Source organism: Lygodium microphyllum, chromosome 16, assembly GCF_053477565.2.
Source record: "Lygodium microphyllum isolate KBCC chromosome 16, Lygodium_microphyllum_v1.1.10, whole genome shotgun sequence".
Lineage (NCBI taxonomy): Eukaryota > Viridiplantae > Streptophyta > Polypodiopsida > Schizaeales > Lygodiaceae > Lygodium > Lygodium microphyllum.
Window position 1 is genome coordinate 140,470,347 of NC_141150.1, and position 13,186 is coordinate 140,483,532.

At 43.3% G+C, this 13,186-nt stretch overlaps 2 pseudogenes; both read right to left on the reverse strand.

Moving 5' to 3' along the window:
* LOC148023507 (putative pre-mRNA-splicing factor ATP-dependent RNA helicase DEAH5) overlaps positions 1-11,303 on the reverse strand; it is a 128,675-nt pseudogene extending 117,372 nt beyond the window's left edge.
* Positions 11,304-11,463: 160 nt separating this feature from the next.
* LOC148023508 (putative pre-mRNA-splicing factor ATP-dependent RNA helicase DEAH5 pseudogene) lies at positions 11,464-12,894 on the reverse strand (annotated as a pseudogene).
* Positions 12,895-13,186: the final 292 nt, after the last annotated feature.

The following is a 13,186-nucleotide window of genomic DNA, read 5'->3' on the forward strand; positions in this document are numbered from 1 at the left end:
TTCGAGTTTATTTTTTGGGTTTTTCCCATGTGAACGCGTCTTATCTCAGTCGGAATTATGTTTTGATGTGATAGGATTGTCGGGCACATCTTTCTGCACAGTTTTTCTTTTTTCTGCACCTCATTCCGATGCACGGATCTTTCGATATTAATTTTTAAATTGCGTTTTTGTTTCGTTTTTTGTGTTTTTTGCACGTGACCGCCCTTTACCCTTCCCGGAACCCCCGTCCCGTATTTTCCTTGTTTTCCCCCTGTCATCCTGCCCACTTTTCGTTTTTACGCTATTTCGTTTTGACGTCCGGATTGGGAGTTATTAATTTTTCTTTATTTTTACGTTTTTTCTCGCACCCGTTTTGCGCGTGAACGCGCCCTTTTTCGATTTTACGCGTCTCCACGCGCCTCGGTCGTGTCCGCGTAACCCGTACCGTCTTCCCCGCGCCATTTCAATCCCGTCACGGCAAATTTTTTTACCCCGCCCCGCGCACGCGCGCGGGACGGGGGTACGCGCCCATGGGCCCCCACCCCTTCCCCCCACCTGCCCACCCCATGGCCCCCCCATGGGCCCCCACCCCTTTTCCCTAACTGCCTACCCCTGCCCCCCAACCGCTCGTCTCTCTTTCTCTTTCTCTCTCTCTCTCTCTCTCTCTTTCTTTCTCTCTCCTCCTGCGTCCTCTACCTCCCAGCCCTCCCCCGTCCGCCTTCCCCTCCTTCTCCCAGCGCCTTCCCCTTCTTCCCTCCCCCGCCCTCCCCCGCCCTCCCTCGCCTCCTCCTCCCGCGCCCTTCTTCCCTCCTGCGCCCTCCCTCGCCTCCTCCCCCCGCGCCCTTCTTCCCTCCTACGCCCTCCCTCGCCACCTCGTCCCGCGCCCTTCCTCGACTTCGCTGCTCCCTCCCCCCAGCACCCCCCCGCATTTCGCCTCCTCCTCCCTCGCCTCCTACCCCCCCCGGCGGCGTTTCTTCCCCCCGCCCGCCGCCATCTTCGCCTCCTACCCCCCGCCCTTCTGCCTCCCTCCCCCCGCCGTTCTTTCCCCTCCCCCGCTGTTCTTCTTCCCCCCCCCGCCGCAGGTTGCCGCGCCCGCGGACCCGCCGTGCCACGCAGGCCGTCACGCCTCCAGCCGCCAGTTGCACCGTCGAGCCGCCGGATCTGTCGCTGCCGCCGGAAGTCGCCGCCGCCAGCAGGGCCACCACCTCCTCCTCTCTAACCCCTCTCTAACCCTAGGTTAGTTCAACTAACTCTAATTTACTTACACTAACCCTAATGAAGTTAAACTAACTCTAATTTACTTACACTAACCCTAGTTAGGTTCCATTAACCCCCTAGGTTAACCTAACCCCCTAGTCACTCTAACCTAATCTACCCTCAACTAACCCTAGTTAGTTCCCTAAACTAACCCTAGTTAGTTTACTAACCCTCCTCTAGTTAGTTGACTAACCTAACTATAGTTAACCTAGACTAACCTAACCATAGTCAACTTACTTAACTAACCCCTACCTAATTAACCTAACTTAGTTGACTAACCTAATATAGTTGACTAACCTAAGCAACCTAGATTAACCTGACTTGACTTAGGTAGACTAACATGACTTCCCCACTAACCAGACTTAACTGACTTATGCCTAACTGACTTATCTGATTAATGTGATTTAGGTGACTTAATTAATCAATACATTAATTTTTCCATTAAAAAATTTTAGAAAAATTTCTAAAAATTCATTTTGCCTTTTGTCAATTTTTGGGAATTTGTCTGCTGGCAATTGCCTATCCTAAAATTTCTGAAAATTAAATATTTCCTCATTTCACCTCCAAATTGCCAATAAATGTAGAAAATTCATTTAAAAAATTGTAACAAATTCTAAACATTTCTAAAAAATTTCTAAAAAATTTCCCTCACCTCCCTTCATCATTTTTCCTTTATTCAAACATAAATAATCACAAGTAAAAATATAAAAATAAATAAAAATAAAAAACCAACACAAACCAAATCAACACATCTGCTAAGGTATTGTCATTGTTGTTTCATCAGTGCTCTTTACTTTTCCTTTACTGGAACTCTTTCGTGCGCATTCCTGCATTACATACACACCCCTTCCAGGTATTTATTTTATGTGCTTTATTTATTTTCATTTCCCTCTTAATCACAAATTAATTGTTAAAATGATTTTTTTTAAATTCACCCACAGTTCCACGCGCATTCGCGCTAAACACACATACTTTTTAATTAAAATAAACCATCCGTTCACTTAGCACGCGCTACGTGCGCTAAAGAGGCACTTTAAATTTTAAATTAAAAAGAACCAGCCGTCACATGAGCACGCGCTGGCAAAAAAGCGCTCCACATCACCTTAATTTGTAATCAATAAATTGCATTTAGAGACCCAGTCGGGAATCGAAGTCCGGGAATCGAATAACTGCACCGCTTAACCTAATAATTGGTAATTAAATAACTAATAAGGAACCGCCGTTTTCTTATTAAGGTTTATCACCTAATAAAAATTCACCCATTTTTAATAAATGATTAAAATCAACCCTTCATTAAATTAATTCCCCCCTCACTGCACTTAATTCCCCTTTTAATGAAGCGTTTCGTGGGATGCGTATGTGCCGTCATTAGATTTCTTTTCCATGGTCCAGTCTTGGTTCTATCACAGATATAGTATTGCTATGTGTCGGATATGGTATGGTTTTGGTTTCCTGTCTTAGTTACGGTTACGGGTACGGTATGCAATTTTTTTCTTTTGTTGCCTGATACAGGGTTCAGGGTGTTTGTCTGATGCATCGCATGAAGCTTTCGGTCGCATTTGTCTCAAGGTCATGTCAAATTTTTTCTAGGATGTGGTTTGCTTGGGGTTAGTTGATCGTGTCACGTTTTATTGGTAATTCTCTTATCCTTGGTTTTTGTCTGTTGCTTTGCAGGCATTCTCCTTGATTGTCTGTGTTTGTGGTGTGTGTAACCATCTGAATGGCGCCTTCTCATGCTCCTCCCCCTATCCAGTACGTCCCACTAGTTAGTAGGGATTACTCGTCCCTACTTACTTTTGAGCCCCTCACGAAGGCAGGACTTGCTGCTTTTGTGGCCACTCCTTTTCCATTACTTCCAGAGGATCCGTCGTTATGTGATGAGTTCTTGGCCTCTTACAGCAAGAAGACAGGCGTCGTCCAAGGAATGTCTATGACTTTGACATCTCGAGGCTTAGGGAAGGCTCTGTCTTTACCCTTCAAAGGAGAACCTTTTGTGACCACTCGTCAGCTCTTTTCTAATGAAAAGATTCTCAAGCTGTTGCAGAAGCAGACAAGGGAAGTCCTTGATGTTAAGAAAGTGATAAACTCTTCAGGAGTTTCTTTTTCTATGATCACTGATCCCGTATGGAAGACGATGTGTCAGTTCCTTCAGGACAGGTTCATGCCTGCCAAAACGCCATCCCACTATTTGTCCAAAGAGCTTTTCACAGCTTCCAGGATGGTGCTTAAAGGAGTTGCTATTGATTGGAGCACTTACCTCCTTACTAAAATGGATCAGCATTTTGTTAAAGTCACGAGGGGTAATGTTACCAATGTTACCTACGGATCATATTTGTCTGCCTTCTTGACCTATTCAGGTTTACAGAAGACTGTACCTCCACCTCCTCCATCAGATCCAGTACCTCCTCCTCCACCTTCAGAAGAGTCAGCACCTATTGACATTGAGGATGATGATTCTCCGCCTCCCCTGGTCATACAACGCAAACGCTTGAAGAGGGTAGCGGATAAAGCCCCTGCTGTACTTCCCTCAGTGCCTATCCCTGCTACTTCTGGCAGTGAACTCCCTGGGTATCTCACTTGCAATAACCTGTTCCGAGCACATCGAGAAGGATCCTTGGAGATCTCAGTTCCTTCCCTGAACAGTCTTGTTTTAGGAGATGCCATTCCTTTCCTTTGCAAGGATATTCAAAGTTCCATTGAGTTGTCAGTGACAGCCTGTGTTCAACAGCTGTACGCATCTTTTTATGAAGAGCTCATGCAGTCCAAAGACCAGTTACATAAGGCAACATCTGAGTTAGCTTCTGCTAAGGATACCCTAGCAGATCTATTTAAGCAAATGGAACAGCAAACCCAGCTGGTTGCCATCCAGAGCGATGAGATTTCTTCATTGAAGACCCAGTTATTCGAGGCTTAGTCACAGGTTACTAGCCTTTCAGCAGAGAAGGAGAGGATGTCCAGCGAAGCGAAAGAATTCCAAGTTCTTTTAGATGACAAGCTTTTAGCTTTACAGACTGCTAATGACACAGTGGCCAACCAAGCCTCCCAAATCCAGCAGTTGCAAGATCAGCTTGCAAAGTCCCGCTCTGTTCCTCCAAGCCCTCCTGTTTCATTAATTCCTTCTCTTTCCCAGTAGGACTTGGCTGCCCTACAGAGACATGCTACTTTGTGCCCTCTATTCCAAGACAAAGTGGAAAGATTGCAGTCCAGAATGGACTTGTTATGGTCTACCTTTGAGCAGTTTCAGGAATATGTCTTACCTGACCATTCTTTCTTTGTCCACTACCACTTACAGAAGTTGGTCTTCTACATGAAGCTTTCCACGATGGATTTACCTTTTCCAGAGGATGGCTGGAGTGGGGCTTGGTCTGCTGAGTTGTTGACAGAGGTAGTCCGAATGGTCTTTGAAGATTCTGTCACGCCAGATACTATGTTGATGTCATACATGTATCTCTGAGGAGATTTGTTAATTCCAGATGAGGTAGATATGGCATGGTATGTGGGGGATGTGGTCTTACAGGCTGTTTTATATGTCAATCATTTGGAGTTGCGCATAGCTGATATGTTTCAAAGTTATTCCTCCAAAGTAGCTGATTGTCAGGATAGTTCGTGGCATCCCATGATTGATTCGGTGGTCCTCAATCAAAGACAAAACACAGCTCCTACCTTTGCCCAGAGTACTAACCAACTGAGGATGGATCTCTTAACCTACCTTTCCAAACATAATCCATTTGATGCTACCTTCTTTGATGCCTATCAGAGACAATCTCTCTTGGGATCTTCTGTTCCTACCCTCCTCTATTACCAACAATTGGCTCACCGCTAAGCTATCTATATTTCCCTTTGTCAATCTAATTCCACTATTTTACCACTTCTTTTCCAACCTTCAAATTTCCCTCAAATTCCTATTTTCACTTACTGTTCCTTTATTGAGGATAGGGTATTTTCCCCTTCTCCACCCTGTTCTTCACCCCTCATAAATGTACCCTCCACATTTCCTATTTATCAGTTAACACCGTTCCTTAGTGATTCCTTACAAATTTCTGCCACTCCTTCTTTAACATTTTCTTCCTTTTATGATTTTTCCTATCCTTCCCTACATCCACTTTCTCTTATTCCATTACCCTCTCCTAACACTTCCATATCTCAACCACCTCTGTTGGTTAGTGACTGTGACGGTTTTGATAATCAGATTTCCAGAAGAAGGGGATGGAGTTCGGATGATTGCCTTACAGGACCGCAGATTAATTGGCCAGTAATTCCGGGAGAATGGACAGCTTCCAGTCAAGCTTATCAAAACTATGTTCATTTTGCCCAGCAATATTCACAGTCTGCAGATCCCTCAGTGAGATTAACTGCTCACTTTGCTTGGTACCTGGCGTATATGCATAGGCACTCTCATACTGATTCAAAGCCTATTCCAAAGTTGTGTATGAATGTCAATGTTAGCATTGATTCCCAGCAGCTGGAGATACTGTATTTTCATGCCCTCTGTTTGCCGAGCAGATACTTGGTCCTGTTGGAAAGGATGTGCTGTCTCCAATTTTTTCAAAATCCTCCCAAAAACTTTGTAGATGAATCCTTATCTATGGATCGATTCCGACAACATCAATCTTTTAAGAGGGATCATCTTCATTGATACCTTTCCAATGTATGGTGGAAGCTTTTAATGAACAACTCTTTTTTTGAAGAAGTCATTCAGATGGTTGTATTGTGTATTAGTGTTTGTGTTGTGAGTTCATTTATGTCAAACGAACGTGGTGGTTTTCTATTGGATTTCGTGTACGAGCTATGTTTTGGAGATTTGTAGAGTTGGGGTCGTGGTTGGAGAGTTGAAGCTGATGCTGATGAAGAAGAAGAAGCAAACTCTTATATCCTTTACAAATTTGTTGTGATTTTTAGTTTGATAAGAGGTGTTAATGTATAAAGAGTTTTCCTTTCTTTGTATTTTTATATCAGAAACAGGTTATAAGTTGGGGTCGTGGTGGATGGATTCTTTGTGAAAAGATATTGAAGATCAAAGTTGAGCTTTTTCCTGAACTTATATTCCCTTTTTCCTGGGTCGCGAGGACGCTTCCTTATTAAGTGTGGGGATATGTTGAGTGTTGAAATGACTTGTTTTTTTGGCTGATTTTTGTTGTTTTTGAGAGCTGAATGGTTGATTTTATGAGATGATTGATTGATTTGGAAGTGGTTTGAGAGTGTTTTAGATGATATTGATTGTGTTTTGGAAGATCATGATGTTTGTTGATGGTTCTTTGATGTTCTGATAGGTTCTGAATGGTTCTGTATACTACCTTCTGTTTTGTTCTGTTTTGGTCTATTTTGTTCTGATTGCCTTCTGTAAGGAGGGATGAAGTATTCATTGATGAAGAATGAGATATTGTGAAAGTTTATTGAATGGTTTGTGAGAGTTTGGAATGATTTGAGAGTGAGTTATGAAGTTTTGATAACCTTCTGTAACCTTCTGTAGGTCTTCTGTAGAGCTTCTGCTTCTGTTCTGTCTCTGTTCTGTTCTGTACTGTAGCTGTTCTGTAGACTGTTTTGTATGCTTCTGTAAGTGTTCTGTGGAATGTATGTGTGACTTTGGGGAAAGTTTTCTAGCCTTGGAAAGAGGTGAATACAAGTGCAAAAGAGCTGAAAGAAGTGGAAGAAGTAGCTACTGAAGACTCAAGAGAAGACTAGAGTGAAGTGATAGTAGTGAGCTATGAAGAGACACTGTAGTGGCTCTGGTGACCCTTCATATCAGACATACCTCTTGGGAGGGGTATCCGTGACCTAAGAGTGATTATTGAGAGTGATTTTTGAGAGATTGTAGTAATGATATGATGTATTATTGATGGAGTGAGAGAGAGAGAGTCAGAGATAACCAATTCTACTCAAACAGAGTGATTGTATATGAGAGATTGAGAGAGAAGACTATGAAGATATTGAAGATGAATACTATGTGATGTATTTCCATTCTAAGATGGTATATTCATTTGCTTTATTTGTTCCATTGATGGATTTTGTGAAGATATTGAAGAATATGGTTGATTTTATTAAAATCCGTGGGAGATCTACATGATGCTGCATGAAGATTTGTTGTACCTGGTGTTTTTTTTGTCTTCATTGTGATCATATGAAACATGATAAACAAGCTTGTTGATGTTACAAGATAGATTTTCTTGCAAGAGAATTCCCTTTTCCTTGGTGTTCCTCTCGGGGCTCCACCACTCCTTTCCAAGAATCCATCGAAGGATACGTAATGTGTTTCGTGCTAGTTTGCAATGCCCTTTTGTGGGAAAGTTTGCTGGATCTACTATGGAAGATGCTCCCAAGGTTGATGAAATTGAAGAAATCCTTCAACTAAAGGAAAGTAGGTGGATCCATCTATCCATTGTAACTTTTAATATGGCCACAAAATCGCAATCTCTCCTTTTTTTTGGTTTTACAACCATGTAAGCTTGGATTCTTGACTTGAGCCTAGCTCAAATTTGCTTGAGTGTTTGAGCTAGGAATAAAGGTTGCTTAAATTATGCAAGATATCTAAAAAGTTATGCTCAAAATTTGGATATATGATGGAAGATGGTTTTGAGGTAAGACTACATAGCAAGGGTATCCCTGTGGTCCATGTATGTTTTAGAGTGGAATGTAATGTAAAAGTGAGGTACACGTGCAAAGAGTATGGGGATATTTACTATGGGAGTTTGAACAAATGTGTGGGAGTGTGTTTTATTGGCATGGTAGTGTGTATCGGTCTATGGATTTGTAATGGGAGTAGCATACCCACACACACATACGTCTGGCACAATGTAGATGGAAATATTTTATCCCTCTTTTGTGAATATTGTAGGGAATGTTGATGCCATCATTGCTTTGCATGCAAGATGTGTATTTTTTGTGAAGAAGCACGCGACCGTTTTTTTTACCACAGAAGATTATCATTTTCTATTAAAACACCCCAAGGGCATAAACCTCAAGGTAAAATACATCCATGATCTTACATCATAGGGCTAAAAATCCAAGACAAAACACACAAATAACCCCGGGCTTGAAGCTCTGAAGGGGTTATCTACATACAACGATAGACTCGTTATAGGGGGGGGAGGGTGGGCGGGGGGGTTTACCATTGCGTGGGTAGTACCCAAATTATTATGATATTTGCAGTAGTTTTAAGAAAAAAGAAAGGAAGGGCATATCATGAAAGAGGTGCCTAACCAAATGAAGTTGAATCTAGGGCTTCTTCTCAAATACCCAATAGCAAAACAACCTAGCATGCCACACAGATATATAAAAGAGCCAATGAGTTAACAATCTTATTTCCCATAGTTCGCTCTCTCTCTCTCTCTCTCTCTCTCTCTCTCTCTCTCTCTCTCTCTTTCTCTCTAGATCTTGCACCTATGTGCAACCTCGCAAACTCAAAGATACTAAATGACCCATCTTTAGCTTGGTGAGTGGACTAAAGTGCCTAAGAGATCACTTGCAAGGGACTCTTGAGCTATCCTAAGAATCGACTAGCAACAACAAGAGCCGGTTCAAAACATAGTGAGATGTTACACTTCTTGCACCGTGACATGGAGAGGTGCCGCGGGCCCAGTGACATCATTTCAGATATCTTTGACTAAAATGGGAAAGAGGTTTGACCACAGAGAAGCGCCCAAAAGAGCAACAGTCCAAAAACGAGCTGTTCGTGGTGAACGTCGTCATACCCTCTGCACATGCACATGACATACCAGGCATGCGAAGCCAGTTTAACTGCACAATTAGAAAGGGTGCACCATTTTCCAATCTGGCGTACATGAGGTAAGCTCGTCTCATCTCCATTGCATCTCTTTTTCCATGTCTGTTCTGTAATAGGCATCCTTTGCTTGTGCCACGTGTCTCAGTTGAACTGTGAAATGGTGAAACACAGAATTTCCCCACCGTTATCGGGCCTCTCCTAGTTGAACTGTAGTTTACCGGCCACGTCAAAAAAGGTCTCACCACGGTGACCTTTTCGAGCCTGTGGTACTTCATTTGCGCAGCACGCCAAGTCTTGACAATGGACAAGGTCTCGCTCTCCCCCTCCCTGATGTACACATATGTATGCATGTATGATGTACCTATACCTTTAAACAAAAGGTTCATATGGGTGTATATAGGTAGAATATTCAATATAATCTACAAGATTGCATGGCATATGCACATTGCGCATACATATTACATAATATATTACATTGCACATACATATTACATATTTTCTTTATTTTGCTTATTTTCAGTGGATGTTTATGTGAAATTATGGGGCCACCTTTGATAATTAAAACTTCTATGGGTTTTTTTAAATTAAAGCTAGTCAGATATTCCAAATATTTTTTAAAATCACAATATAATAGAAGTTCAAATTTTTTGCAATGTATTATTGTTATTTTGATTATATATGTCTTGTGTTCCTAACTTTCTATGTTTCTTATCAACTTGCACTAAAGTTTAGATAGCTAAGATGTCACCAAATATAAAAGCTAGTAAAAGTTGCATCCCATCTACTCTGTTACTTGAAAAGGCCTCCCATCTCTTTGGAGAGCTCATCCATTTTAATGAGCGTCGAGAAGAGCCATTATCATCTTCCTCTGTTATTATTATACTTGAGAGCTCATCCTTGCTGGCTTTCTTTGGGAGGAGGACAGCATGGATGCTGGTGAGCAAGCTCTTGATGAAGTACTCCGGTAGCTCAGCACTGTAAAAGATGACTGTCCATGTCCACTTGCACAAGCTGCCCATGATAGTCTTCATGTTGATAACCATAAAAAGATGAGTCCCAATTGTGATGCCCATAAGTAGGAGTTTGCATTGGAACTTGCTGATCCGCTTGCCATGTTGAATTGGGATCATGGGAAGTTGTAAGAGAAAACTTCTCAAAAAGTGAAGTAGCCTCAGCAACAAACTTGTCAACATTAAGAGAGCATTGTTCAATCCCTTTCCGCATTTGCACAAGGTCATCAAATAATTCCCTGTCAAGCTTGCTGTCCAAGTGTCCCATAACCACTCCTTTGGCCATAACTTGAGAAGTATGTGTCCAAATGACACGGTTCTTGGATCTAGATGAAATACTTGATCACTAGACACTTGGGTTATTGTTAGAGATCATCCCCTGGACATGCATTTTCCTCATTCAGGCTGTGTACATATGTATTTTCCAGCCAGGCAGCCATTCGAGAGTGTTAAAGTGTGCGAAGCAGATGTGTTGCCACGTCAGCAGGCGACTGTGTAGGTGCCACGTCATCAGTGCCATGTCAGCTGCCACTTGGCAGATCAGGTCGGCCATGGGACGCGTGCCGATTCATTTCCCCTCCGACCCGTCACCGTCAACCCTGCTCCACACGCATTGACCCGTCACCTCTTGGCCCGTCCGAGCCCCGCGACCTCTCGGCCCTCGGCCCTCCCTTTCGGACCTTGGTCCCATCAACCTCGGCCCCTGCCCTTCGGCCCCCGTGTCCTCAGCCCTCGGCCCCTGCCTTCGGCCCTCGGCCTTGCCATCTTCCTCGGCCCCTGCCTTCAGCCCTAGGCCCTTGCCCTCGGCCCTCGGCCCCGCCCGGCATCTCCCCTCGACCCTATCGCGTGCATTAGCCCCCCGCCCTGCCATACTCCACCATCATCCTCTTGCCACCTCCATGATGCCATCGAGTCTCGCTAGGGGGTCACACCCACTAAGTTCCTTCCTTGTCATAGAAACAACCTTTACCCAAACTTCTTGATCTCGTTTGACCACATGTCTTGCATCAGCTATCATTCTCGAAGCAATTTGAGAAACATGGACAATACCCTTTTTGCGTGCATGAAAGCTGGAGAGTTGTATGAAGCAGCCATTATCCATGACTCTAGAAACCCTGCCATGGTACAAAGCAAAAAGATCTACCTCTTTAGGGGCAACCTTAAAGCCTCGATCTCCTCTCTCTCCAACTCATCATTTTTATCATGGTTCCTATAATGATCTTTAGCAGCCCTATCATAACTGTCATGGTGGTCATGTTTCTAATCATTCCATTTGGTATTCCTATCCCCGTCCCTGTACCTGTCCCTGTCCCTGTCCTTGTCTCTACCCCTGCCATGGAAGGGAATGAATGCTGCTATCAACACCAAAGCGTTGGCACTACCCCTGTCTAGTTACTGACAACAATAGGATAACAACACTGCAATGATCATTTTGAGTAACTCCTCTCCTGGATTAATTTTGCAGCCACCAGATCATGCTACCTAGAAGCAAATTCATTACCTCTTTGAGAATAAAATGACAGCCACCAAGTCACCTCTTTGTGAAATGGGTGTCATGACAAGGGAGTCTAAACCAAGCTTGGGATTGTAGACATTCTATTTTGCAAATCCTGGGTCAACTACACAACAAATGCCATCAATTGTCAACAAGGCTTCAGCAATGTTGGTGGCTACTACCACTTTCCTTGTTGCCGGAGGAGCTAGCTCAAAAATTCGTCTGCAACTCACTGGGGAGGGCACTATAGACAAGGAGAATGATTAGCTCAGGAACGTCTGGGCCCAGCCCTTTCATCCTTTCATATGGAATCTGACAGGCTGTGTCAATCTCTTCCTGGCCAGATAAGAACAACAGTATATCCCCATCTGGTTCAGTCAGATGAATCTGCAGGACTGTTGCAGCTGAAAAATTAACCTGAAAACTTTTCAGCATCCAGTGTTGCTGATGTAACAATTAGACGCAAGTCAGGTTGCCAACTAACCGACCATTTTAATAGCCCAAACAACACATCAGTATGTATCATCCTTTCATGTGCCTCATCAAGCATGATCACAAAATAAGCTGAAAGATTTTCATCAACAAATACCTCTCTAAAGAGCATACCATCTGTCATGTACTCTATTACTGTCTCAGGTCCTATACAATCGTCAAACCTGATGGCATATCCTACCTCCTCCCCTAGTTTGCAACCAAACTCTTCAGCTACTCTCTTGGCAACAGACATTGCTGCAACTCTTTGAGGTTGGGTGCACCCAATTTTTCCTCTAGTTGTGTACCTTGCTTCCGCAAGGTACTACATGACCTGTGTTGTCTTACCTGAACCTCTCTCCTCAGTCTCCGCTAGCACTTGATTGTCGTGAACTACTTTGATCAGTTCATCCTTTAACTTGTATATGGGGAGACTCTGTCTCTGTTCTTGAATTGAAAGCTTTGATCTCTGACCAAAAGTGGGTGCCTTTCCAAACACATCCTTCTTCCACTCAAGGATATCGTAGGTAGAAAGGCCAACACCATAAAGCTCCTGTACCAAACACCTCTCCCCTGACTCTGGCATTGGATCCACCCAAGGTCAATTCAAATCTTTGGGGATGGAGTCCATCATAGTCCTTTGTTGTTGCTCTCGAAGCTCTCTTCTCTCTTTTGCCAAGGCAGAGTGAGTCATCACAGCCCTTTGCAAAGAGCCATTTGGGATTTTCACAATCTTTTACAAGGGCCACATTAATAGAGTACCGGGTTTGTCCTCTCAAGAATGAGGGCTCATCCTCATTCAGCCGTATCTGAAGTTCCTCTTCAGCACCTTCATCTTGATAAAGCAAGCCGCCACCATCTCGGTCACAGTTGGGATAATCCCTCACATCCAAAACCCCAGGTGTGATGAGCTGTTTAGCCTCCCATCTCACATGCAGCTGATTGGGTCCTTGATATGGCATTGAACACTTGTATTTTGTATTTTGCTGTAAGTTTATTGGTTGGGCTCATGAATGACAACGATGAAGCCGTTTGCTTGAAGAGTTATAGGGGAGGCTTTATCATCATCTCAGTGAAACGGAATGCAAAGACTAAACGTAAAGAGCCAAGTTTTGTTGAAGACTCTTCCATTATGTACATAGCTGAGCTAATTTTCTTATGTTATGACCGAGTTAGTTTTGTGAGAGTGCGCAATGGAAGAAAGAACACGAATACAGAGATAAAAAGAAAGAGAGAGAGAGAGAGAGAGAGAGA